The 26831-nt window shown below is 43.9% G+C and overlaps 1 protein-coding gene across 5 annotated transcripts in view; it reads right to left on the bottom strand.

Annotated features, from left to right (window-relative positions):
* LPP (LIM domain containing preferred translocation partner in lipoma) overlaps nt 1-26831 on the bottom strand; it is a 318669-nt gene that overhangs the window by 215998 nt on the left and 75840 nt on the right. For 4 of the 5 annotated variants that reach the window (XM_066325946.1, XM_066325945.1, XM_066325947.1 and 1 more), the window contains one exon: nt 9368-9432. The exons of the other annotated variant lie outside the window; for it this stretch is intronic. The gene's annotated coding sequence lies outside the window, so the exon portion shown is untranslated. The remainder of the gene's footprint in view (nt 1-9367; nt 9433-26831) is intronic. 5 annotated transcript variants of the gene reach the window in all.

The raw sequence follows: 26831 nt of genomic DNA, 5'->3' as shown, positions 1-26831 counted from the left end.
TCTCTGCCTGAAAGGCAGCTGAGACATAGCCTTTAACCTCCTCCCTGTGGGGGCCCTAAAGCTGAACATTTACAAAAGCAGAAAAATGTGTGGCTTTCTTTGGGGGGGACATGCATACAATTAGCAGTATTAAAAAGCTAGTAGGTATTAGGCAGAAAAATATTTTCAATAATAGAAGACTGGGACTGAAAAGGACAGCTGAGTACTTGTAGGGCAACAGGCACTTCCAGCTACAAAGTATTTCGTGTCTTCTGAGAGTTTTTCCTTTCTTTTTTTTCTTGGCAAGCTCTGAGCCACCACAGTATAACTTTCATTCCTATCAGTGACCATGCCATCCAAATGCCCTGTGTATGGTCCATACACCAGCACTTCATTCTTTTCTGCATCTTAAGGAGAAGCAAAAAAAGCAAAACACTGTGAAAGATAGTTCCATAAGCATAAAGCAAATTTATGTGCCCAATTCCCAGAGGCTCGTTGCTTAACCTTCAGTATGAGACTTCAGTAACTTTGAGCAGTCGAACAACATAGTTTCTTTCCTCCATGTGAGAGAAAGGAAATTCCCTCCCACTTTGTCCCACCTGCTCTGCAGACCTGGTGGGGCTGGTGCTCCTGCTGGGGCAGCACCAGTAACAAGACAGAACGTGGCATCAGGAACAGGGCTCACCTGCCATCCCTCCAGGAAGTGCGGAAAACCTTTCCGGGCATCATGCTCCATCTGCATCCCACCTTCCCTGCCACCTCCACCGAGGCACTGAGGACAACATTTAACCCCTTGTTTACAACATTTTGAGCTCGGAGACAAGGTTTTATCTGTAACAGGAAAGTGCACAGAGCCAAAAGGCATCTAAAATTTAAAGTACAGATATCAGTGGAGGGTTAAACTGAGGGGGAGGAGAGCTGGCAAAGGCTCATGATGGATAGCAGTGAGCTTTTCAGAAGAAAATTAAGAAAACATTTTGAATCCCCTCCTAAAAAGGAACAAATAGGTCCAACACTCCAACAGAAGGGGATTTTTTGCATCTCTGAACGATAGTGCTTTGCTTTTATGGCCTGCGGCTGCTTGGGAAATTCAAAACTATTTCTCTGAAGAATTCACTTGGACAAGCTTTATGGCTTTGATCAGTTAACTATTTTTTAATGCTAATCCACTCCAGTGATATTTGTCCTCCTTTTCCCCATGTGCACAGAAGCACAGAAACAGACAAATACTACACAAAAGCAAACATTAGCCAGATGAACAGTCAGGAACAATGACATCCAGAGCCCATAACCAAACACCAACTCCATTCTGTTTTATTCTGTTCTATTCCAGTGGTTCAAGATCCTTTGGCCCACTATGATGCCCTAATGGAAATTTTTGAATCAAATTTAGGAGCCCAGCAGGTAAAATGTCCATGCAGTGATTTGCCCACAACTACTCACACTCAAAAAAATTTAAATAATTTCCCCTAAAGTTTGGAATAAAACACATGGTTCAAAGGCCTTACTAGAAACATAACACAAACCCCAGCAAGTAGCCCAAGTACTGCCCCATCCTCCAGATTAACAAAGAAAGGTGCAGAAGTAGTGATTTGCTGACATCTGTGAAGCAAAGATTAAAACCAGCCAAGAGCAGAACTGAAATTACCAGACACCCATCACCTCAGTGGAATTGCTCTAAGCTCCTCCACAATCTCAGGTGGAGAATCCAAGTGCCAGGATAAGCAAAACCCCATTTACAAGCTCAGCATACAAATTTGTCTTCTTGTTTAGGGCACCAAAGTCTAAATGTGCACCCAGAACATGCTGGCTATCTCAGCCATTATTCAATTATCAGTCCTATTGGTTGCAGTCCCATTGTGATATCTCATGACATATACAGCAAAAAAAATGACACTACACCACAAAAAGCCCTGAGTAAAGGATAGTTCCTGCTCTGCAGCACCTTTGGTATTCAGGCTGCTATCTGAACTTTACTTGCTGTCTTTGAGTAACAGATTCAGGCAGTATTTCCTGTGGCAGAGAATTACACAGGCTGATTATTCTCTGTGGAAAAGTGAAGAAATCCTGGAAGCAATTTTCTGTCTCAATTGTTCCCAGAGCGCAGGAACAATCTCTTAGCCCTCTTCCTATTTTCTGCTCAACACCATCCAGGCTCAGCAGGCAGAATCCATCACCATGGTGCCCTAGGTCTGGGTCCTGCAAACACTCACCCAGGTCAAACTTCACATGTGAGCAGCCAACAGGCTTCAACCAGTGTCAGCCTTGAATTTGGCCACAAAGGTTTTAGAGGACAAAGAATGAGATAGGTGAGAAATTCTAAGTACCTGGGAAATGTTCAGTCCTAGGTAGGACCAGGCTTACCTCAACAGAATAACCCAAATGAAGTGTTTCTGATGCACAATTCCTAACCTCGTTCTTTTAAAATTCACACACATGGTGTGACTCCTGGGGTGTCCTGTGCAGGGCCAGGACTTGGACCCGATGATCCTGATCCAGCCTTCCAACTCAGCACATTCTATGATTCTAAGATAATTTTAAAAAATCAAGGAAGATTAGCTGTACTTGAGAATTGCACATCGCAGGCAAAGCTCCTAAGAAAAAAGATCATTTTCTCAAACTAAAATTTCATAATTATGGGGGGAAAAAAAAGGACTGATATTTTCTATGGGGATAAACCCACACAGTTCTAAGAGCAAAAAGCTTTTAAAGCTAAAAGCTAAAAATCTAAGAGCTGATGGCTTTCTAGCAGAGCCTGAAACCATTCCTGTGCAAAACCCCTACAAGACTGACCCACGAAGTGGGAGAAGAACTGAGTACCTCATACCAATCTGCACCCCTCTGCATATGCTGCAGCAGCAGCAACTCCAAATATGAATTTTTCAACATTCTGGCAACAAGTGTTATTCACCCAGGTACATGCCCACACTCAGAATTATTCAATCAGAACCTTATTTTCCACCCAAATGAATTTTGATATAAAATATTCAATTCTGCCTAATCAGTGGGGCTTAAACATCAGTCAAAATATTTTTTGAATTGGCTCCATCAGTGCCAGAGCATGAGAACAACCTCTTTAAATAATTTGCCTCCAAAGACAGGTACTGACTTTTCAATTGTGTTATTATTTTTTTAATAAAAGTCGCATTAAAAATACTGTTACTTTTCAGCCAACGCTGCTGCAGGAGGAGCAGAAAAGGACTGGGGACCTGCTGCAGAATCACACAGCCAATCTTAGTATCACTTCATTTTCAAATGAGGAATTTGGTAGTAAACAACCTTTTCCTTGTACACAAACATTTTTAATTTCATGCCTTGCTAATCATACATCTGTAAGAGCTCCTTTTCCATCCATTGCACTAATGATAATAAAAATCATCACACTAAAAGTGTGGTTGGTCTAAAATGAAAATTGAGTAATAATCAATGTTCCTCTGTGGGATGAAGAAACACAGCAGCACTGGCCTGATAGAGGTGACAAAGATATGGTTTGAAAAGGGACATCTCTCACACACGCCTTGCCCAGTGGCCCTTGCTGCTGGCAGCCCCTCTGCACCCCCGTGTTTGTATAAGAGTCCTTTGGGGATGGATTCACCCCACAGTTTATCTCAGGCTTCCTGGTGGTCTACACCAGGCATCACCAGCAGCAAAGCCTCTCTGCTGTCATCACCTCACTCCCAGCACCTCCTTCCCCTGCTTTCTTCCCGTGTATTTTTTCCTCACCTCCTCTATCAGCAGGACATTAACGTGACAAATGCTACAGCATTGCCCTCACCTTCCCAGATCTCCTTTCAGCAGTGAGACCCCACAGGCCTCAGCATATCAGACTTGAGATGTGTGCAGTGCCTTTACCTGGGCCTTCCACACACCAGAGCTTGCTGATGTGCTGCTCAAAAGTGCACTTAAATATGTGACCATACCCCTGGAAACAACTCCTTATCATCTCCTCAGTAACATTAGTGCAAGTGTTGAGGTTGTTATTTAGCAGACATGCCCAGCTAAAATTCCAGGTTAATCAGGCCCCCAGAAACACCCACAATCAAGACCATCTGATTTGGCTGTAGAAATGAATTTTTTATGCTAAGACACCAGAATGAAGACACCAGAGAAGCTATGGATTCCTGGAAGTGCTCAAAACCAGGTTGGACAGGGCTTGGAACAACCTGATCTAGGGGAAGGTGTCCCTGCCCATCACAGGGGAGGGGAGTTCAAACTAAAGCTTCTTCAAAGTTCCCTTCCAACCCAAACCTTTCTATGATTTTTTGATTCTAAGATTTACTGTCTTGCACTGCCCACACTTCTCTTTTCTGGACTGCTGACATACAGTTTTTGCCTTTTTAGACTCCTCCTATTCCCATAGCTGTGCTGGGCCAACTCCAACTCAGAAATATTGCACTTGTAAGACCTACGCAATGGTAACTGAGAGTTTTAACAAGCAGTAAGAATATATCTGAAGCCTTAGGCAATGTGGCACAAAGACATTCTGGGCAGAGGTACATGACTGCTACACCTGGGACTCCTCTCTGGCCTCCAGTCCTTACATTAGCATGCTGTGCCCTCTGCTCCTTCCAGAGAGGCTGTTTTCTAAAGCACAATTATCTACATAAGCTCTCCCTTGTCTTCACCAGAAGTGCAGTTGTTTGACTAATCGGCTTTAAGCAGACTTGTGAGTTAACTAATATCAATTAATTACTCCCATTTTGCAAATAAGCAAACAAAAGAATAAAAAAAGTGAAGCATTCTGGCCTAAATTATTGGAAGGGAAATCAGAGCCGAAACCCACTCCTTGACCCGGGTCCAGAGTAATCAAAGGCCCTGGGAGAGGACCTTGGCATCCCCAGCCCCCTGCCTCGTGCTCAAGAAGCAGCACCAGCCTTGCCCTGCACCACCAGTCCTTCAGCTCACCAAGGATGCACAGGTAGCCTCAAGATCTTCATTTTAACTGTGCCCCCATGCTAAAGCTGTGGCAATTGGAAATGCTACATTATAAGCCAGCTTTTTATTACTCAGCCCAGCTGCCCCAAATGCAGTTACCCCAGAGGCATCAGCACCACTTCACCCTGTTCACAAGGGAGACATAATCCAAACCAGGCTGTACCTAAGATTAGGTGACCAGCAAGAACACAGGCACTGACACATCCCTTATGCCCATAAACAAAAGCATTCAGCTCTGGATTCTTCTGACCTCTAATCAGGGTGCATTCAGTCAAACAGCCCTGCCAGAATTAACAGGGAAAAAGGGAGGGGAAAAGAATAAAAAAAGACTTTGTCGAGCAAAAGTACTCTTAGACACATTTGATGTAATAGTCATATGATTAACAAACTGTCATATCAAAGTTTTCTGCAAAGTAGGAACACTCTGACAGTTCATATTTTAAAAACTGACATTTTGATTCATTACTGTAAATAGCACTCTGTATTAAATATTGTGACAAGGCATACAGTGTATTTTTTGAGCTCTATAACATTTAGGAAGTACTGAATTTTTTTAGTCTTTTTTTTTTAAGCACGTATAATATCAAAAGCAGTTAAAGCAGAACTCCAAAAAAGCTTCTAGAGGAGAGAATCATGATTTCTGAAATAACCTACTTCTCTGCCATCATCTCAAGCACTGTTGGGAACTTAGGCCCATAAGGATCTTAATGTACTGTTTGCATAATAAAATAGGGAATTGTTTCACAGAACAAAAGAGCTATAAGGAAAGAGGCTACATTAAATAATGTAAAATTACTCACTAGCAAATCATCCTGAAGCTGGCATAAGAGGGAGAGCACTAAAAGGTGCCGAATTACCACTCAGAATATCTGAGTGCGGGTTCATAACCGAGATAAACAACGCAACATCCAAATGACTGCCCAAATGTGCATCTTGCTTATCCCCTCAGTCTTCAGCCATGTGTTTTGCCCCCTTCTGCAGCCCAGCATGGCCATGCCCACCCCAGACAGAGGCAGCACTCCCTCACTGCTGGGGTGGGGTGGGCAGGAAAGGCTGCCCCATCAGAGCTACCAAGGATGTCATGGATGGGGTCCACAGCAGGGCAGTTCCCACTGCAGGGATGCTGTGAGCCAACAGAGCCCACCAGCCAAGACAACTTAATTCCCTTACAGCTCCCTGCTTGTGCATCCCTTTCCCTGGATCACCAGTATCAGGGCAAACAGGACTGGGACCAGAAACAATACTGCCAATGTTCCGCATTTATTGAAAAGCAACCCCTTGATGGAGAAATTAAAAATAACAGCCCAAGTTAACACAAAGATATTGCTAGAGCAGCAGAGGAAAACCAGAGGCCGCCTAGCTGTTTGCAAGAAGCTCAGGTGTTATGAGGACTGCAGTCCAGTGCTTAGGAAAGAAAAATGGTTACCATTATCATTTCTTACAGCCAGCTGCAAGTGGAGCTCTGGGCTCAGTCTCCTGACAGAATGGATACACTGCCATAAACATGAGCCCGGAGCCTACCCTAGGACATGATGAGGTTGTCACACACCCCGAAGATGGATCACAGCACTGTTTCAGCAAGGGCTTGATCCAGCACAGCCTGCCTTTCCCTAGGATCAGCTACACACCCCTCATGCTGGAAATCTTGTGCATGTGTCTGCATGCCAGCAAGTGTGGTAGTAGTAGTGGTCTAGCCAGACATCCAAAACATATTGGCACCACTATAATTTGTCCATTCACCAATATGTTTTCCTAAAAACGCCCATATGCTTTTCCTGCAGTTCCCATATGCTTTTGCAAAAGAGAAACAAAAACATTTTGTTAGTCGTGAGCGATTGATCGCCACATATTTCACAGAAGTCAAGCGAAAAACAAAAACAACAACAACAAAAAATTAAGCAGTCAGCTGCTTCCCCCTCCTCCTCCTCCTCTCTGTTCACAGAGGGAACTGCGAAGAGCAGGAAAAAATTCAGCCCACAGCAAAATACACACACCGCTCATTTTTTTTGCACTTCAAGATATTCTAGGAATTACAGGAGGAATCTTCATTAAAAACAAGCTATCAAGGATCTGGCAGCCAGTGGCATTCCAGATAGTAATTCAGCATCGGGTGCTCGGCTCAGTGCTCGACGCTCGCTCGGGCGCCCGCCGCAGGCAGCGCAGCCCACAGGAATCCATGCTCCTGGAGGCACACTTTAAACGAGGCCAGGGGTGGGAGGACACGGTGGTAAAGAGGTTACAGCCCTTCCAGTTCACAGTCAGCTCATGTGAGGCCAAGTCCATCTCTCTGTGTAGGTACAAAGCCCCCTCACAGGCAGGGCTTCCCAGGGAGGTGCCGCCTTGCCAAGGCAAATCCCAAAGCAGTGGGCGGGCGAGGGGAGCAGGCAGGCTCGGTTCAGCTGGGAGCAGGCACGTGGGTGTACAAGTATGTGTGTGTCAAGGCTGGAGCATGTGGGAACTGTAGCTGTTTAGTTAAAGACTCATTAAGAAACAGCAGACCCAGGGCCAATGTTCAAAGAGGAGCAATGCAAAACATTTCTCTAGAGAAAGATTAGCGTGTGTTCTTCTTTACACAAATAAAATTAAAGAGAGGCTCATAATATAGACAAATCAATTAACTTCTGAAAAGCCAAGGGCACTGCATGCAAGAGCAGACAAGAGGGGAAAAGCTTTGTTACAGGGCCACCAAAGCAGCTCATAGGTTTTCCTCCCTGGAAAAGAAATTCAACTATTGCTGCATGAAGTTCTGACGTTAATCCCAGCTGCATCACGCTCATTGTTACAGGGACACAGCTGCTTCCTTCCCAACACAGCCACACACGTACCTATATATCACTATAACCCTATGCACCAAGGGCTGGGGACCATCTTTGCAGAGACTGTGGAAAATACCTGAGGGCAAAGGTCAAAAGACTGTAGGACTGTTTAAATCAACAGTTCCAGCCTATAGAGTTTGAAGCTGACTTTCTATATAGGATACCCAGAACAGCACACAGCCTTCTATCACAATAAAACTTTCTGTAATGCAGTCCCATATTCTACAGTTCTCCCACAAATTTAACCAGGAATGCTCTTTGCAAAGCTAGTGTTTTCTTGCAATGATCTAATCTCACAGTAAACCTAATGAGAGACCAGATGCAACAGGTGAAGAGCCCAATTTTTCACAGAAATAAAGCTGAAAACCCAGTCAAGAGAAGAGAAATCCATCTGTTGCACAGGACACAGAGTAAAAAACCAATTTGTCAGACACAGCTTGCTTCACAAGATACATTTTATGATATGTTTTTGTCTTGAGAGGAGTTGTAAGCACCCGAAAATCTGACTTCACCACTCACAAATTCATTAATGTTGCTGCTCAAGTGCTGACTAGAAAGCAAAACTAATACTGTCTCATTTACTTAACATAAGGACATGTTTAGTTAATATAACAATGGGCTTCTTCCTAGACTTCATATTTACAGCAACCCACTGGGATGGTTGATTAAACTTAGTCAGGAAAGCTACCACAGAAAGAGTGAGACTAGCAGAAGAGGTACCATTAATCTTCCATAGCCCAGCAACTGGGAAGATAAGGCCTTGAACCAGATTCTATGCTCTTGCTATTAATCTCCTGTCCTCTACTTATTAATCCCTGGTCTGTCTTTGTCTGTCAACATTTATTAATGGCCCCAACTGTTTGCAGTAAACAGGATACTGAAATCTCATCTCCAGCTAGACATAATTTACCCACCAAAAAAAAAAAAAAAAATTAGACTCAAGAAGAGGGTAAAGACAGAAAGTAGGGATGAATATTGTGCATCAAAAGAGAAGGATACAAGTGCAATTAAATTCAGTGACAGAACAGAGTGAAGATGTACTGTTCCTGTTTTGGTCTGCCACACAGACATCTCATGGTCCTGAAGAAAGGTAACATCACAGCAGAGAAAGAAGCTCCACTGGTCAAAACTACCAGGGTGTTCTCAGCAGGGCTGCACAAGCTACCTTCTTCCCCCTATTGCCACAACTTTGCAACACCTCCAACACCTTTCTGTCTCTCTTTTGTCCAGTGAAACACAGTTAGATCCAGCTAACAATACAGCCAGCTCTCCATTACCAGCTGAGCACATCTACAGCCTGCAGAGAGCCACATCATGGACGGGGAATGAGTTCAGGTCCACAAGCAGGAAAGCTTTGTTCAAAAATGAGGTCAAAGCAACATGGCCCACAGGACCAAGCAAATGTTCCCATGCAACACTCCCAATCTGCAGGAGGGTCTGCATGTTTGCTGCTTCCAAACTCGGACCCAGAAACAGTAAAACCACCTCAAGTCTCCTGGGCAGGCTGGCATCCCACCACCCCAGGCTTTGGAGAAATGCCCATCAGCTGCTGAAGAACCGAACATGGTACCAAGGTCTTCCCACTGCCCCTAAACTCAGCAGCTGGCAAAATCTCTGGGAGTTGATCCATTCCTCACCTGGAAGCAAGGCAGTCCTGTCAGGCACCCAGCCAGATGTGCAGACAGGCTCTTCCAAGGGACCTCTGTGGGTGCAAACAGAAAGGTCAGAATCAATGTTTTGCTCATCGTAAAAGCAGAAAGTAAATCAAGTTGGCCGTCACGCCTCGCCAAGAAAACAGCCCCAAAAGGGCATGTAAGGCCAGCTGCCCTTCTGTACAGAGCAGACCACAGCCTTTTTTCCTCCCCTCTGACACAACTCATGTGTCAGTCTGTCCCTGTTTTGACCCATATAGGGGCTTTTCACACATTGGCAGCACAGATTACATCTGAGCAAGTGTTGGAGTAGCTGAGGTTTATTTGGAAGAGAAGCTACTTGTTTTAAATCACTGCAGAGCTGGTGAAAGGCACTGACGTAAGGGCTGCAGGTAACAAGGTCTCTTTGAAAGCCTGACCAGACGCCCTTCTGCCTCTCATGCTTAAAGGGCCTGTTCTTCCCAAGCCTCAGCCACCGCTCAAGGCCAGCCATGAGTCACTCCCACAGCACTGGCTTTGCCAAGCGAGCATCAAGGAGCACCAAAACTGAGATGGGATGCATTAAACACACAGCCATTGTGGAAAAAGAGTCAGGGTGGAACAGCCCAAACCTAGCTCTACCTCCAGCCCTGGTTTCCTTTCTGGGTGCCTCCAAAGACACTCAATTAAAGAGAAAACACAGGTTTTTTTAAGTTACCACAAGCTTTTTTCAACCAGTAGCCTTTAATACTTCCAGCTTATTGATATCTGAGCTTACTCTGATGTTTTCTATTTCCTTTAATCTCAGCACTGGAGAAGAAATGAGCAAGTTTAAAAAGTGATGATTAATGAAAGGTCCATCTCAGCATACCCCTGGTCTCCCAGCTCACATGCTTCTGGTGTCACCAGGTGACCTCCAGCTCCTCCTAACTGCATCTTCCTATCTTCCTGAGATCAGCCAAGGATCAAAAATCCTTAAAGAGAAGGAGAGACACTTCCAGCCAATTGCATATATTATTTTTTTAATGAAGCCAGACTAAAACTCATTAGCCCCACCTTCAGCAGTCTTGCTTAGGAGAACCAGGTCTGGTAGGGCAGCAGCTTTGCCCTCCTGGTCTGTGGTGAAGGAAGGGCAGCAGAATTTCAGCAGTTGCTTCAGATCCACACCGAAGCACAAAAAGCAGAGAAAAATTTGCTGAGAACCTGCCCACACAGACACTGGATATTCTTTTCATATTTGCCATGACAAAAAATTCACGTTAACATTTTTGCAAGCACTGTAAGCCTGTATCAAGTATCAGCAAAGAAGCAGACAGGTGTTCTGACCACAGAGGAGACAGCATATGCAAACAGTTTGGAATTTATTACTATTATTTTTTAAAGAGAGAAGCAAATCCCAGAGATTTTTCTGTGCATGATACATTTTCTGCTCCCTGTTTGATGTTGCTTTCAGACTTCAGACTTCAAATAGCTAACACCAACCTATGTCTCAAGCCTGCTTTAAACTGATGCGCCTTATGTGACCAGAAATGAATGCATGGTGAATCACTTATGCCACACACAGCGGGGGTGATGAGCAGTGGTCCATGTCTCCTGACTGCTGCATGGACACGGACAAGTGGGGAAAGGAGATCCCAGCTCTCTCTACGGCAGAGCCAGATAACTCAGCATAGTGCCTTTGCGTTTTTGGAGCTGAGAGCACAAGCTCCAGGTCAATACCCCAACCACAAGTCAGAGAGAACAACCCAAGCAGTGGTATTTTCTGCAAAGTGTGGAGAGAGAGACATAATCTGCATAGGCTGCACTTCCACTCTCTCTTGCCTGCCTTTAGGAGATGCGTAAGAGAAGCTGCATTTTAAGTAGCCCCAACAAAGGGAATCTGATTTTGACAGTAAGGGAAAAGGAGCAACCCGAAGTTACAGACTTCAGGCTATGTGGGTCCCAGCTCTTTGCTTCTCTGCTGACATCACAGCTTCCAGAAATTAAATCAAAACCCCACTTAACTTCACAGAGGTTGCAAATTGCATCTAAAGCACTGCCTAAGCCTCAGCTGTAATAAACAAATACAGCTCCACTGGAATCCAAAGAGTTATTCTGAGTTTGTCTGGTTACAGATCTACAGAGCCATAAACATTACAGCTCATCCAACCTCCAGCTAAGTATCTTCTAAGAGAAGACTATTATCCTTGTCAGATGAATTGGGATAACTTGTTTAAAGCACTCTTGAATAGTCATTAGGATCATTGGGTTTTGGTGGTTATATTTTAAGAATAAACCTCAGCAGCTATTAAACACTGGAACAAGGCATGTTAACAGTCCGCAAACAGAGCTGGAGTGGAAATATAACTATGGTTTGGGATTTTCACTGGGAAATTGGTAAAACAGGGAAAAGAAAGAAAATACAAAAACTAAACTGAGCCATACATACACACTGAGAAATCAGCCACATTATTTGACAGGTAATGGATGAAAAAGAAACAGGGAAGAAGGAAGCAAAATCATGCCATTCTGTTCTTCTTTAGAGCCTTATTAATATTTTGGGTATAGTGCATAGACAAGATGTGCAGCCAAGGACATACAGATATATTTTGCTGGGTGTCACTGTCCCTAAGAGCTGACCTCAGGATGGACTCCGTTCCCTAAAGCCCTCCTCACCTCCTTGTAATAAACCATCCCAGTGGCAAACCTGTGCTGGCTGTGCTCCCCCAGGAGCAGAGCAGCACTCCTGACCAGTTTTACAGATCTCTGCCCAGGGATGAACACCACTACACTCATGACCATGGACACACCATGGTCTTCTTTAAACCATCTCATCAAATGAAATGGTTCCCTCCAGCAAAAGGCCAGTCCATCTGCTGTAACCAATCTCCTGTTCAGATTGCTGCCTTGCCACAGCTTTGCTGATAAAGGAGAATTCTATTTTGTCTGGCTTTTTTCACTTCTCCTGACCCAATTGTATTGCCAAGAATCAATTAACAGCTGAGCCTAAGACAGGGAGAAATGGAGAACACTTGCTTTGCGTTTTACAGAAAATACAAGAACGTCCTCAGCCCTGCCATGGGATTCAGGCACCAATTATAAAAGGCCATCAACACCTCACCACAAAGAAGCTTTTTTAGCAGCTCCTCAACCACGAGCCTTCTGAAGGGTCAGCCCTGACCAGGACAACTCCGGGTCAGCCAAGTAGAGGAGCAGCGGGGAACATTTGAGCTGTTTCCTCATCTGACTCATTTTACTCATTTATCACTCAAGGCAGGGAAGTACTCTGATCCACACATGTCCAGACGTGGATCTGAAGGCAGCGAGGCGGGCAAGGCAGTGGCATGGCCAGGTCCTGTGCCAGGAGTGTAACAAGGTGGTGCCAGCCCCTGTGTCACAGCCTTTGGGCTGTAGCGTGGCAGCAGATGGGGGTCACACACCCCAGCTGCTCTTCTGGACTGGCACATCACCACACTTGTAGGTATGGCTGTCACACCCACAGAGGTGCCTGCCATGACCATGGCTCCTTCCTGGCTCAAAAGGGAAAGGGCAGGGAGTAACACAGACACACAGACACTCCACACACACCCACCATCAGTGTGTGCACAGGGATGCTGGGAGACAGGCTTATTTAGAGCTCCATGGAGTGCACTCCATCGTAATTCCCTCCTTCTCTTCCAGCCCTGGATGCAGCCTTAAAAATCCACAGCTCCAGACAGCAAGCCCACACACTGCTATTCCAGCTCAACAGGGAGAGGATGAACTCAATTTTGCCAGTCAAATTGGAAGGAATAAAAAAAAAATAGTAGTAGTATTTAAAATCAAAGAAACACACCCCCGTCAAATCAAAGACAAAACAGAAGAAATTATATGGAGAAACAGTCCGTGCTATTGCTTCCATGGCCAAGAGTTGTTTCCAGTTGCAACCAAAGCTTGGGTAGCTCAGGGGCAGGAGGAGAGCCACCAGAGTCTGCCAGTGTCACACAATATGGCACTGTCTTCCTATACCAAAGTGCCACTGAACCCTGACAGCAGTTCATCTGGGAGAGGGTGTTTGGACATGCTACTCATGGCTCCCTAGCTCTGTTTGCTGAGCTGGATCTGTGGGGACAAACATCTGGGACAACAACCACACACGTTCCTCTTGCACTGCCAATCAATAGCCATAAGTACACAGGAGCACATCCAGTACCCAAGTCAAGTAGGAAGTGGCTGCCAGCCCCTCACCCAAGCCCCTGCCACACACAGTGGGCAGGTTTGCTCCCTGCTTGACAAGGACCTCCTTTCCACCAGCCAATGTTGGAGCTTCCCAGAGAGACCAAAGAGAAAGTCAGGCATAGCTCAAATAAGCACCTGGATCAACAAACAACAGATTAAATTCTCAAGCTACAAAACTATGTTTTAGCAAAAGTGCAATTGAACTCCATGTACTTGTTACATTTCTAAATATACTCCGGTTGTCAAGACAACAAAGAGACTGATGGATCTCTAAAGTGTACTGTATCCATTTAATTGTCAGCATTTCAAACTGACTCAAGGAGGGAAAAAAAACTGCTGCGTGATAAGTCTAATTGTCATGGTTACCACTGGCTAACCCCATAATAAAAATATATATATTCTGGCTAAATGTGCCAAGCCATGTGAGGAGCAGATGGGAGACATTCTCATTACTGCAACAGCCTCCACTGGAAAACTAAACTTGAGGAAAGATGCGAGAGACTTTACAGAGATCTCAGACACAACAGACACTGTGGGCTGCATCTTTCCAGTCGTTTGGCAGCAGTTTCTCAGGCTTTTCCACTGTGCTGATCTGCCCCAAGCATGTTAGGACAGCCCACAGGGCTGGGGCTGCCTCATTTGTGAACATTCTGGTTTGGGGATCTCATCCCTCACCAAAGAAATATGTGAGTTGTTACTCTTTAAAAGCCTCTGACAACATCTGATGTGCAACCACCTGGGCTTTGCATTCCCACTCTCAGCCCCTTGCTCTCCTCTCTCCTGATGGCAATACCCAAGCCCATGGGAACGGCTGTGCCAGGAGGCTGCTTCAGCCTGGAACTTCTGCTCCCACACTGTTAACAGCTAAACCAAGGGCTATGTCCAGGCTTGGGGATGAGAAAACAAGTGGAAAGAAACAGGCTACTACTGCAAATACACCAGCCTGAGGCTGAATTGGGAAGTGTCAATGACCCCAGCCAGCCTGTGCAACCCACCTGATAAATGTGATTCAGCAGTGTGAAGAGCTGCACTATTCACATGAGGTCCCTCCTGAAAGAGATGCTTTCCAAAAAGAACCCTGAAACATTGGCTTTTGACATGGATCACCTTTCAAATAACATCTGAGTTATCTACCTGGAAAGCCAACGATTGTGCCTTTTCTTCACTGATCAGAACTCCCTCCCTACACTCAGTATTCATTTTTCTTTCATTAAGCCAAAGTTAAAGTTGCAGGAGAAAGACATCAGTGTCCTCCAGGCATGAGAACCAATGGAAAACATTTTCACCTGGAGAGCACTGACTTAAGATTTGGACTCAATGAGTCTTGTGGGTCCCTTCCAAATGAAAATATTCTGTGATTCTGTGATTTCAATGAAAGGGGAGGTTTCCAATTAGTATGAAGCTTACCCAACATTTTTGACAGAACCCATCTCAAAGTTGAATCATCCTTAAAATCTCCCCCAAACTGTTGCACTCCTTCACACAGATAAAAACTCTGCATCTCTGCTGTCAGACACTTTCAGGGAAACCATAAGGTGTTGCCTAAAATCATCTCCAAGAGAGCCACAAAGTAAAATCTGGTTGGAAAACACTGCTTGAGAGAAATGCCACTTTCCAGGCGCCTCAAGCAACACATCTGAGTTCGTGATATTTTCCTTGGAGCTTGCCCTTGCTCATTACCAAGATGAACAATTTCTGAATTCCCAATATGAGATTCTCGGTGATGTAAAATGAACTTTCATGCCTACCAATACAGTCACTGTGTGGTTCACCTCTTGTGATGCTCACAGAGTGGTCTATGCGTGGAGATGGGCAGTGAATGTCAAAACAGAAGTAGCACAGAGAGTCATCTCTGGGGCTCGTGTGAGAATTATTTCAAACAGTACCTAAATTAGGAGATTAAAACGAGTCTTGTGCACAAAGAAGCCTATGGTCTAATGAAAGTCAAAGAGACCTACAGGCATTACAAGTATTTGGGTGCACCCAAGCCAACGCAGCATCAGCATTTTGTCCCTAGATAATTTAAAAATGAAGCATTACCCATAAGGAATTTCAAAGAGATTACAATCCTGAAAGCTGCATCCAGATCTTAACTGAGCTGAACTCCCAAACAACCAAAAGCTTAAAATTATGCTTCTATTTCAACACATGCAGGTGCAGGGACCTAAGTTTGGTTTTCCTGTTACTGAAAGTGCTCGCCTAAGGCATCATGCTTTTACAGTTATGGCTTTGGGACAACTGTTACATTCTGTACCAATAAAATATGTGCTCTCTGGAGCAAACTCCCCAGGATGACTCCTTCACTTTGGCACAAATGGACTAATTTGGTTGAGATAAAAGGATGTTCCCTTGCATCATTTTCATTTGATTTTTTTTTTTGTAAGATAAACAGTTAATTTTGCTAAACGAGTTTTCTGTTGCCATGACTTCACTGCAGACAAACACAAAGCCATCAAGCTCCTTTTCCTTGGGCGCTGTTTTTTTTAAACAGGTATTTGATCATCTTGCTTCTTTTCCCAACATCTGGATTCCCAGCAATATCCTGCAGTCAGACAGATACATAATGGCTACAGCCACTTAGTAAATCACAGATATTCCTGCATATACTCATCCCCTCACAATCCAGTTCTGCCAGCTGTGCCAATGCACCCTCTGTGACTCCACAAGCAGAGCAGCACTGCCTGTAACAGCAGGCAGCAAATCTCTCCAAATGAAACCCTAAATTTATGGGATTAGACCCTGAAAATCATAATTCCCGTGCTCCCACCAAGGGCCAGCCAGCAGGTGCCTACTCACCATCAAGCCAGACTGCTGCCCAGGATTTTGCCCCAGTCCCAAAACCAGTCCTAAAGTCCTTCCTACTGCCTCAGTTTCTCTGGTGGATAAAAAAGGCTGCACGTGCATCATCTGCCTCCATGGGGTGTTACAACATTGGCTGAGTTAATATTCATGGAGTACACTGGGGATTAAGAGTATTATAGACTTCACTGAGGGAGAGAGCTTTTTCTTTTTTAATGTTTGTCTTGAATAGACAGACTAAGTAGAAACAGCATTTGTAGCCTACAGCCATTATCCTAGTAAATGGCTTATTACAGCATGCAGCCTACCAGCTCACCTCCAACCAGTCTTGCTTAAATGCATGTAGGTGGAAGTGCTGCTCATTCCAAAGAACTTTCTTTTCCACTGTCTCTGTCTGATGGAGACTCTGGATAGCTGGGCTCACAAGACAGGGCTTAGGATATAAATATTTCAGTATAAGCTTGTTGTTCAGTACCTATTTACGGCAATCACAGAACAATTAATTACCTCCTATCTAAGACTAATTCCTGTCTCTCCCAAAATGGGGGGGGGGGTTTGTCCCAAGACTTTCAATTTCCTGATGAGTCACAGCAGACACACTACAATAAGCTCAATACTTCAATCAGACTGTTTCTTATCCAGATATATTCAATACGTTACTAAGATGCGGAGTGTGCTATTTTAAGGACTGATTTCAGGCATTGTATGCATAATGCTTTCTCATCTGAACACACGCCTTCTTCTGGATGAGACAGACGTACGTCCTACACCACCATCCCTTCTGTCCCCCTCAAATCCTTTAGGTAAATACACACTGCAAAAGCAGAAAGTTAAGAATTGCACATTTGGTGCGCCGATTTCTACAATAGGCAGCCCTCTCTCCCACTTTGCTAGTTCATTCCCTGCCCTTTGGCAACAAAATAACTTATGTGACAGCAGCATCTGACAAGAAGAAAACATTCGCAGACTGTGCGGGTTGCAACAGGTCCACAGCGCCTTGCTTTCTTCATTCTAGGGCCAAGAATCAGACATTTCTTGTTCTGCCCCAGGGAGCAACTCTGCATCCCTGTACAAATCCTCAGTTGTCCCCAGTTCCCACACCACTCACTCACAAGCTCCTAGGCTCCATCAGGCAGGCAGGAGACACTTCACCCAACCTCCAGCAACATAGGTTATGGGGATCAGCAGGTGCCCTGTGGCCCCATTATTTAACAGACTAAGGTATAATTTATTGTGTCAATTGGGCAGTTGTTCCCAGCTGGGCCACTTGAGCCTACAACAGGCTGCACTCTGCCTCAGCCTGACCACAGCCAGCTGAGGAAACTGCCTCATCCAAGCGGACTGTGAAGAGCAGAGCCATGGTCACATCTCCCTGGACCACATGCATGCCTAGGTTCTCACAAGCAAGGCAGTTAAAAGCTCCCAGACACCAATAGCTGCCTGAAAAATGTGTGGCTGGGACGACAAATAGGTTAAAGAACATAATGCTTGAGTGACAGACTGGGTACAGGTGACAGACAGCCGCGCTGCTGGTTGTAGAGGTGCTGCTGTGCCATCAAGGACATCAGCTGCTCTAAGAGCAGCCACAGCACGGCCACCACCTCAAGTCTAGCCCTGTGCTAATTGCTAACAGCAGTTTTCCCCCTGGCACAACTGGACTGTGCAAGCAGTTTCTGCACAAACAGCAGCAGTGCCAGTTTCTGCCAAGCCCATGCTAATTGCAAGTGACTCCAGCTCAAATGCTCTTAAGTCAGAAAGTATTTAGGTGACATGCAACCAAGGTCTCACATTTGCCTCACCAGCTCTCCTGTGGTAAATGAACCTACCATTAGCTATGAAGATCTGTCACAATCTCTTCTCTTTTTTCATCCTTGGAAAAACTTTCTCATAAATTCTTATTTTAAGCCAACAAAAGTGCAGAACATTTTTGATCCTCGCAATGCCCTCAGCCTGTTGGTGTAACTGAACTGTCACAACACGCAGAGGATGTGGTCACCAGTATTCCAGGCAAGGCAGGAGATCCTCCAAGGCTCAGCAGCTCCTCAGGTGCTACTTTAAAATGTCTCTGCATTTACCTCAAAACCTAAGAACACTTTAGGAACATTCAAATAGTTTCACAAACTCTGTGAAAATGAAAGGGGTGAATGCAGAAGGATCATTTCACCTGCCCAAGCCCATCTTGGAAGGGCCAAGAAAAGAAATAGACTGAGCTGTGTTTTAAGTTTAAAACATAGTAAATATCCTTCTGAGTAGGCTCAGTTAGGTCCTTTTAGCTAAGGTGAGAATATGCACCTATATTTTATTGATTTCCATTAAATACACTATTATCTCAGTCTGGGTGCTTATTGAACAGGCATCAGGCTCCACAAGATCGACAATGACATTCACTTTGAGCTGCGGGTAACAGAGCAACACAACCCTGAATACACACAAGATCCCAGCTGGAATCTCAACATCTCTTCTCTCCATTTTTGGAGTACCCGTGGTAAAGCTTCTTGAGGAAGTTTTCACTGGACTATCCAATTCTAACCAGAACAGAAACATCTGCTACACTGTGCAGTTTTCCTCTCCTGTGGATGGCAACCAGCTCCTTTGGAGAAAGCATCACGGAGGAGCAGAGACCATGAGCTGATGGCTTTAGCCATGCTGCAGAAGGTCCCTGTGGAGTCACTGCCCCAAAACTAGGGCCAGTAACTTTCTTAAAACTAGTGTTATGAATAAAGAGAAAATATAGACCCATACACACACAAAAAAAAAAAAAATCTACAACTTAAAAGGGATCATAAGTTATCTTTTTGTTCTTTTGGAGAACAATGCTAGTAGCATATAGGTCTGCAGCCTAAAGAGACAACTGAGGAGATTCAAGCTCATCTGATATTCTCAAAACATACAAGATCAGGATTCTCCCATGGCAGGCAAGTCCACATGTCTTCCTGAAAAGCCATTTGGAAAGTTCCTAAATGCAGTAGGAGAAAAATAATCCTGCTTGGTCCACGCCTGTTTCCCCCTCTTCTCCCATTAGCACGTGGGGAGAAGGTTGCCTTAGAGCAATACAACATTTCAATTTCAACATGAAGCACTCCTCTGGTGAGAAAACAGAACAGAAGCCCATTTCATATGAGCCTTATCTGAAGATATAATGAAAATCAACGCATATAACAGGAGCAATTGAAATAAAACATGGTGAAAATACTGCCTCAGACAAACAAACATCACTTTCCATTCTAGACGATCCCAAAGTGCTTTACAAACTCATAGAGCCAGAGGTAATTTCATCTGCCACTGAAACATGACTATCTCTGGATGGGTACTCAACACCATGCTTTAGTTTATGATGAAGGGAAGAATGTCATCAAGCAGGAACTGTGAGAAAGCTCAGGACAGCATGATCCTTCAGTGGGAACTGCACCATTCTTCTGGAAAGTAAAAGTTGAGTTTAATTTTGATTCTTACAATTCCAAGTGCCACCATGTGGGGCAAGCACCTGAACATGTATAAGGTTTTGTACTTAAAATTTAAGTGACTGGATGTATAAAGATGAAAATCCAACTCATGTACGCTGATATTCTCCAGCTTCTGACTCAAAAGCAAGAAAACAGCAGCTAGGTAAAGGATTAAAATTTCTGAACCTGCTTGGGGATCACAAATTAATTTCTTATCATCTCACAAAGCTGAAAGGTCAGGATTTCCTCCCTCTGGTTCAGCCACTCTCTCTAGATGGAGTTTAGGGTAAAATCCTCCTCTTCCCAGCTCCCCTCCAGCAGGCACAGAAATACTGAACACTCCTAGGAACAGGCTGGAAGCAAGCACAGCATTACCATTCCCCACTGCTAATGAACATCAGCCTGGTGCTTCAGCTGAAACATTGACAGAAACACCATTTTCACCCTCTCTCCTTTGCCCCTTGGCTCTTCCCATTCACCTGCTCTGACTGTGGTTCACCTCACTGACAGTCATGGTCTGATGTCACAGAGTTGGTTGGCCAACAGAGAACTGCTCCAAACTGAGGCCTTTCTCATGCTACTGAAACATCAGCAAACAAGAAGTCCTTCAAGGGCAGGGGACCTGGGCAAGTGCACATTTCCAAAAGCTAAATGTTTACTTCTCCTCCTGGCAGCATCTGGAAGCTTGCAGACTATTTATCTGCATTTTAGAAACAGCTATTTAGTCCTGCAAATACATCAACAGTTCACCTTGACTCAAAAGAATGGTTTGCTGAGCTCTGAGGAAACAATGAAAAAAACCATCTTTTTCTTACTTTTTTGCCAAATGTCTGTTAAAGCTTTTCTGAAAGACGTTTACTTCATCTTTTCCCACGTTACATTATATATACAGCTGCTATTCCAGAAAGAAAACAAAACAAAACTTGGTGCACAGATGCAAACAAATCTGGTTTCAGCCTGATCTGCCTAAACCAAAAGCAGAGACCCAAAGCCAGATAGTTCCTAAGATTTCTGAGAGGCTGACTTTTGGATAGGCATGTTTGAGTTTGTCTTCGGTACCTTGGGACTGCATGACTATTCAAAAGAAAATGCCCTTAAAATGCACATGGGTTTGAACACCAATTTGAAAAACTACTACCACACCATTTTTCTCTGTAGCAGTGGCATCTCTCCAGCCATGCAATCATATTCTTGACAGCTGGAAGACTTGTCCTCATCTTGATTCAAGCAGACTTAATGAATTTTGGTTTTGTTGGGGAGGGGAAAAAATTCAACAAATAAGAAAGGAAAATTACAGCAAGCTTAACATGCCATACAGTTAAAGGGAACTGCCAGGAGATTCAGGTAAAAAAAATCATCACTGATTCATCAAACAAGTCATTTAGATGTCTTAAGAACAAGCTATTAAGAGAAGTCACTCTTCCTCTCCACCTTTTATTATTAGCTACTCTTGGAAGTGATCTGTTCTGCAAATCTCAAGACCATTTTGAAGTGCTGGAGTTTTTAGGAAGTGAAAAGTAGTTCTCAAAATGAACTAAACTGCTTCAAAAATCTTCTATTAAAGGTTGCATCGTGCTTATTTCTCACCATTGGGTGTTTTGGATGAACTATGCACTAGAAAAAAAAAAAAAAAAAGCCACTGTGCAATTCTAGTTGAGAGTCCAGGTCAGATGGGGCTTTGAGCCATCTGGTCTAATGGAAAGTGTCTCTGCCAAGGGAAGAGTTAGAAGATGATCTTTAAGGTTCCTTCAAACACAAACCATTCCATCAGAGTCCCAAATTTGGTGACACAGGTGCTTTTAAGTTGCAAAAACTGAGCAAGAGATAAGTTACTGAAACAAGGGAAAGAAAATGTGTCCAGTGCCAGTGGAGAAAGCCACTTCCAAAAGCCCAGGAGAAGCAAGGATCCCCTTGGTGTCAGCTCTGCCACAGCTTCGAGAAGGGCTGTCAGGGAGCTGGCACTGCCTGCAGCCAGCAGACTCCAGATCTGCTCAGCCTGGCAGAAGAGTAGGAGGTGAGACTGCTGGCAGGAGCAGGCGGAGCAGCAGAGCTGGTGGAGACCATAAATGGAGGAGTGTTGTAAAACACGGAGGTGAGCACAGACTGACGCTCACCTTCACAGCTCCCCCCCAGAAAAGCTCGGCTTGTCAGACTCTCACAGCTTTGAAACACGCCCAGATTTTACTGGATCAATCCAGGAACCTCATTCCCATGCATGTTTGTTCTCACATGCAAACACGGCAAGGTTTTAACCACACACATTTTGCACAAGTCCCGCAGGCCCAAACTTTCAGGTTACTCAGGAAACTTGGTCTTAAATGGGATTGTAAACCAAAGGAAAGAGATTATAGATAAAGGCAACGACCAGAAAGAACTGCAGAGCAATTTGGGTTAGAAGGGAGCTTTAAAGCACTCCAACACTAAGGTACTCTAAAAAGGACCTTTTCTTGAAACAAGACTTACTTAAAAGGATTGCAGCAACAGATCTTCCAAATTTAATCACGTGAAAATATGGGCTGGGCTCCCTCCATTTAATATCACTCCCGAGTGGAAAGTTCTCATCAAAGCCATAACATATTCAGTTCCAGTAGAACAATTAAGTGGCATTAGGTAGGCAGTTGTGACTCTCATAAATAAATGACCTTGCTATTTACCACTATGTGCTATGCCTTTAAAAGTTTCCAAAAGTAATGGTCTGTTTCTGTGTGTACTGGAATATTCAAGAGCATTTCATATTGTTTCTCATATCAAGAAAAGAGCAATTAGATCAATAATGAAACAGGAGAGCTCCCTTTTACTTTCTGTGGTTTGCAAAGAGGTTCATGTTTCTGTGTGAGCACAGCTCTTGTTTTAGTGATGTGAAAGTGTGCGGTTTGTGCGATACCCAGTTTCTTCTAATATTCAAGTTTCTGTTGTTATCTACCTACAATTTACAGTAAAACATCTTTTATTCTCACACCTCTCAATCTCAAAATTAGATCAATTTTCCCAACAAGATTTTATTACCCTTTCAAACCTTTAACAAATACTGGAAAACCTGCTGACAACACACTCCTCATTAATACAGCATGAAACCACCCAAGACATCCCTTCTGCTACCAAATCTACCTATGCATGTGTCTGTCTATACAGATAGATGAGGCAGCAAACACAAACCTTACTTTGGGGAAAAGGACTATTTTTATGTTTGGAAGAGCAACTAGAATTCCATGGAAATTCATGCTGACAGGCTCAATGCACCATATGCAGTGGGGTAAAGATTATTAAGCAATACTTGAACCACTGTGTATACATCATTATTGTGCTATTTATTGTGATTAGACTGCTACTATTTTCAAAAGATTTCAAAATGTTTAAAATTTGCCCCCATCTCTGCAAAGCACAAATCTAATTCTAGAAAAATTTCTGAAGAACTCTCAAAATGGGAAGACACTGCAATTACTGGGGATGTGTAATTTACTCGCATCAAACCAAACTGAGCCATTTATACCATTTTGGCCCTCTCTGCAATGGACAAGAGCACTGATATTTTAGCCAGAAATGTTAATTTCCAGATAGTTGTTTCTGGCCATGTGCTCCACTCCACAATCTACGACTGCTCTCCCTGTGGGTCTCAAAGAAATGTATCTTTGTCAAATATACTGAAAGTCCTAAAGAGAAAAATCTCCTGCTGCTAAAGCATAAGCATCAATTCAACAACAAAAATCTGAAATCAACTAGAATACTAAATATTTCTGAAGAAGCAAAGTGAACCAGCAACAGCAAGGTTTTCAACCTTGTACTGAGTCATCTTGTCAGCTCTGTAGTGCAAACCTACGAAACTCATATACTAAAGAGTCTCCACTTCTCAGTGATGCCCCATTCTGCATCTCTCTGGGCCAGCCTCGTAGTCTGCATACAAATATTGGTAATGGTCATAAAATCATCATGCCCTATCTGGTGTTAATTTAATAATGATGACATTAAACTGCATTACCCAGTCACCCAGCTGCCTCGACTTCGATTAATTCAGGCAAGACAGGACACAAATGTTCAAACTCCTCGATGCATCTTGCACCCAACCACAGAGGACTTGGCTTTCAACCAGACTGCAAAAATCCTGGTGGGATTAGTCAATGTTCAAGGGACTCCTTTATGGGATAAGTAAGGAAGTCAAGTGCTGAGATCTGTTAAAAAGGACATGACAGGTGTATATAATCCCCCACAAGACACATCCCTCCAGCCTTTTACAGTAAGCAACAGGGATGACTAAACGCACATGGCAAAAACCATTCTAACCAAGGCCATGGAAATGAAACTGCCTAATGTACCATTTGTCATGTCATGTTCTTAACATGAAATGAATGTATCTGATTAGATGACCAAACATGCCTAAAAAGACATGTTTGGAAGAGATGTACAGAGAGGACCATGAGACTACTGCTTACCTGGTTCCAGTTGCAGCAGAACGGCTGAAACCTTGATGTCTTCCTGCAGACAACCCTGGTGCTCTTGGGAAATACCAGCAGCTAAACTTGGATTATCACAACACTCTTAAAGACGTCCTTCTCAACTATTTGGGCAATGCTCAATGAAACTAAGGTACACCACACTCTGCTGTAAAAGTGCCCCAGCTAGGTGTTGTCACCATGGGCAGCTGCAGGTGAAAAAGTGCTGTTCAATCAAAATGTTTAAAGTAAGGAAGAGTAAGCCAAAAATATTCTTCTAAATCATGGTCACAATTGATCATGGTGACCATGGAGCTCAAGCACACCAAATTTCAAAGGCACTTGGTTTCCTCACTGCTATATTTTCATGCAGGAGACCTGACTGCATCCTGCATCCCTCCAGCCGCAGGTATTTCTCAAATTTGGATGGCATTGTGGTATCAGTCTTTGGAATACAGGTAAACCCAGACTTGACATAGCAAACAGAGCATGGAAACAGTTTTGTTTATTGTAACATGAACTCTTGACACATCTTAGGAGAGCCATCAGCTACCCTACCCTTCATCACCAAAACACCAGAAAGGAGCTCCAGCTGCTGCTGCTGCAGCTAAACCCAATGCTGGGAATGGCTCCAAACATCACTCTGGAAACTAGTGTGATAAAACTGCTGAAGTCACACAGCTCTCAGGCAGCACGAGATGGGCTATCAGGAAGTGGGACCCATCTCAAACTAACCACAAGCTCCTTGCCAGCTGATTCCCATCAGCAGCACAGCACCAGCCCTTGCCCTCCTCTGGGCGCTTGGCCATGAGAGAATGTTGGAAAAGCCACTTCTGTTTTTCTTCTCCCTCAGACAAGTTCACCAATCACCACTGCTAGAGATTAACTGCCTTCCCTCATCAATAACCTGAGTAGGATTTGGACCACTGACAAGATTTCTCCTATCCTCCAGACCAGCTTGTGCACCGTTCCCCCATCCTAATGCCAACAGAGTTTGTCACTGGCTCAGAGTGACCTCGGCACAAACAGTAATTCTTGTCTCTCTAAGCAAGAATTTGGAAAAGCAGCCTTTATTGGACAAGTATGCCTGGCTGAGATTTGTGATCAGATGCAATGCACGGTACAGTGTGTGACCTGGAGAGATATTACCATCAGCTAACAGCAGCACAGATTTCTTTCTTCCCTGTCCCTCATTAGCCTCAGAAGCCAGCCTTGCCAGCAGCAGTCATGCAAGCTGAGACAACAAAGCACATTAATGATGGGCCCCATCATGTTCCATATTAATTACTGTAGCTAGTAGTAAACTGTTGGTTATAAATCATATTTTGATAACCTGCCCTTTCTTTGACAAGCAAGCTCCAATGTTTAATGTTGCACTTAATCCTCAGATAATACCCCAGGAGTCCTCACTGTGCCCAGCAACAAATCAAAGCAACCTTCAAAAGGCTGGCACGGGTCCCCTTTTCCTACACACCCCAACCTGAAACTATCCCATTGCATCAGCTTTGTTATAGGTCAGCTCTAAAGGCTGAGCTGCCAAAACCAGCAGCACACTCAGTTCTAGAGTGTCCACACGGCTGCCCCAGCACTTCTCTGGGCTGGCAAAAGCCATGTACACGTTATACACATATCCCAGCCTTCCAGAAATGCTGCACTTTCACAGTGCTCTGCAGGCTAGAATAGCAGGGTGGCAATCCCCAGAATATCCCCACATTCAGAAAAGAGCAGGATTACTTCTACCTAGGACCGAAACAGTCAACTAAAATCTATCCAAAGCCATCATGTTCTTATTTTATTTCTTTTTAATTCAGTGACATTTAGCTAGTGGAACAGCTGTTAGCAAAGGTCTAGGAGAGGTGGAATTCTATTTTCTATATAAAGAATTATGTTTTGGAGGAAACTGCAATTTGACAAAAATACCTATTTAGCAAAGTACATTTTAAAAAGTGGAAAAATATGCTCTGCTTTTTTTAAGGTAGTTAGAGATCCACCATGGCTCATAAAAATACATCCAAGTCTTAGGAACAAAGATATAAAATTATTTTGCAATGTACATCCAGGAAAATAAGGAGGAATGCAGCCTCTAAAAAGCAGCATTGGGAGACACCCTTCTTTGTCTCAGCCAGATGTGCCCATCACCTCCCACCACCATCAAAACACGTGAAAAAAACTCATCTTTGGCTTCCCACAGAGCTGCTCCAGCTTTTATTGGTAACAACTGGCTGGCTTCAGAAAGACCTGAGTCAAGCTTGACATAGTCAGCATCCTCCTTTATTTTACTCTGAAGGCACAACACCACATCAAGCAAGAACAAGATATTGCACTTGCAATTCACAGGGCTAAAATCCCAAAAGTTCAGAAAGAGAATCAGCAGTGGTAATCAAGAATCCCGTCCTCTCCTCCACAGACGGATGTGAAGTCCTGCAACTTCACTCCAAGCTGCAAATTAAAAGTGCTTACAGCAGTCAAGGGTTCATTCTTGTTCTTCCACCACTGGTGACAGATGGTACGTGCTATTATTAAATCTTGATTTCCAGCTTATAATAGTAGTCGCACGAAACCTTCTGCCCTAAAACAAAAATTCACTGTTTTTATTTTGGGAAA

This window comes from Sylvia atricapilla, chromosome 10 (genome assembly GCF_009819655.1).
Source record: "Sylvia atricapilla isolate bSylAtr1 chromosome 10, bSylAtr1.pri, whole genome shotgun sequence".
Classification (NCBI taxonomy): Eukaryota; Metazoa; Chordata; class Aves; order Passeriformes; family Sylviidae; genus Sylvia; species Sylvia atricapilla.
The sequence above is the reverse complement of the archived record's forward strand: the minus strand, read 5'-3'. Positions and strand labels throughout refer to the sequence as shown.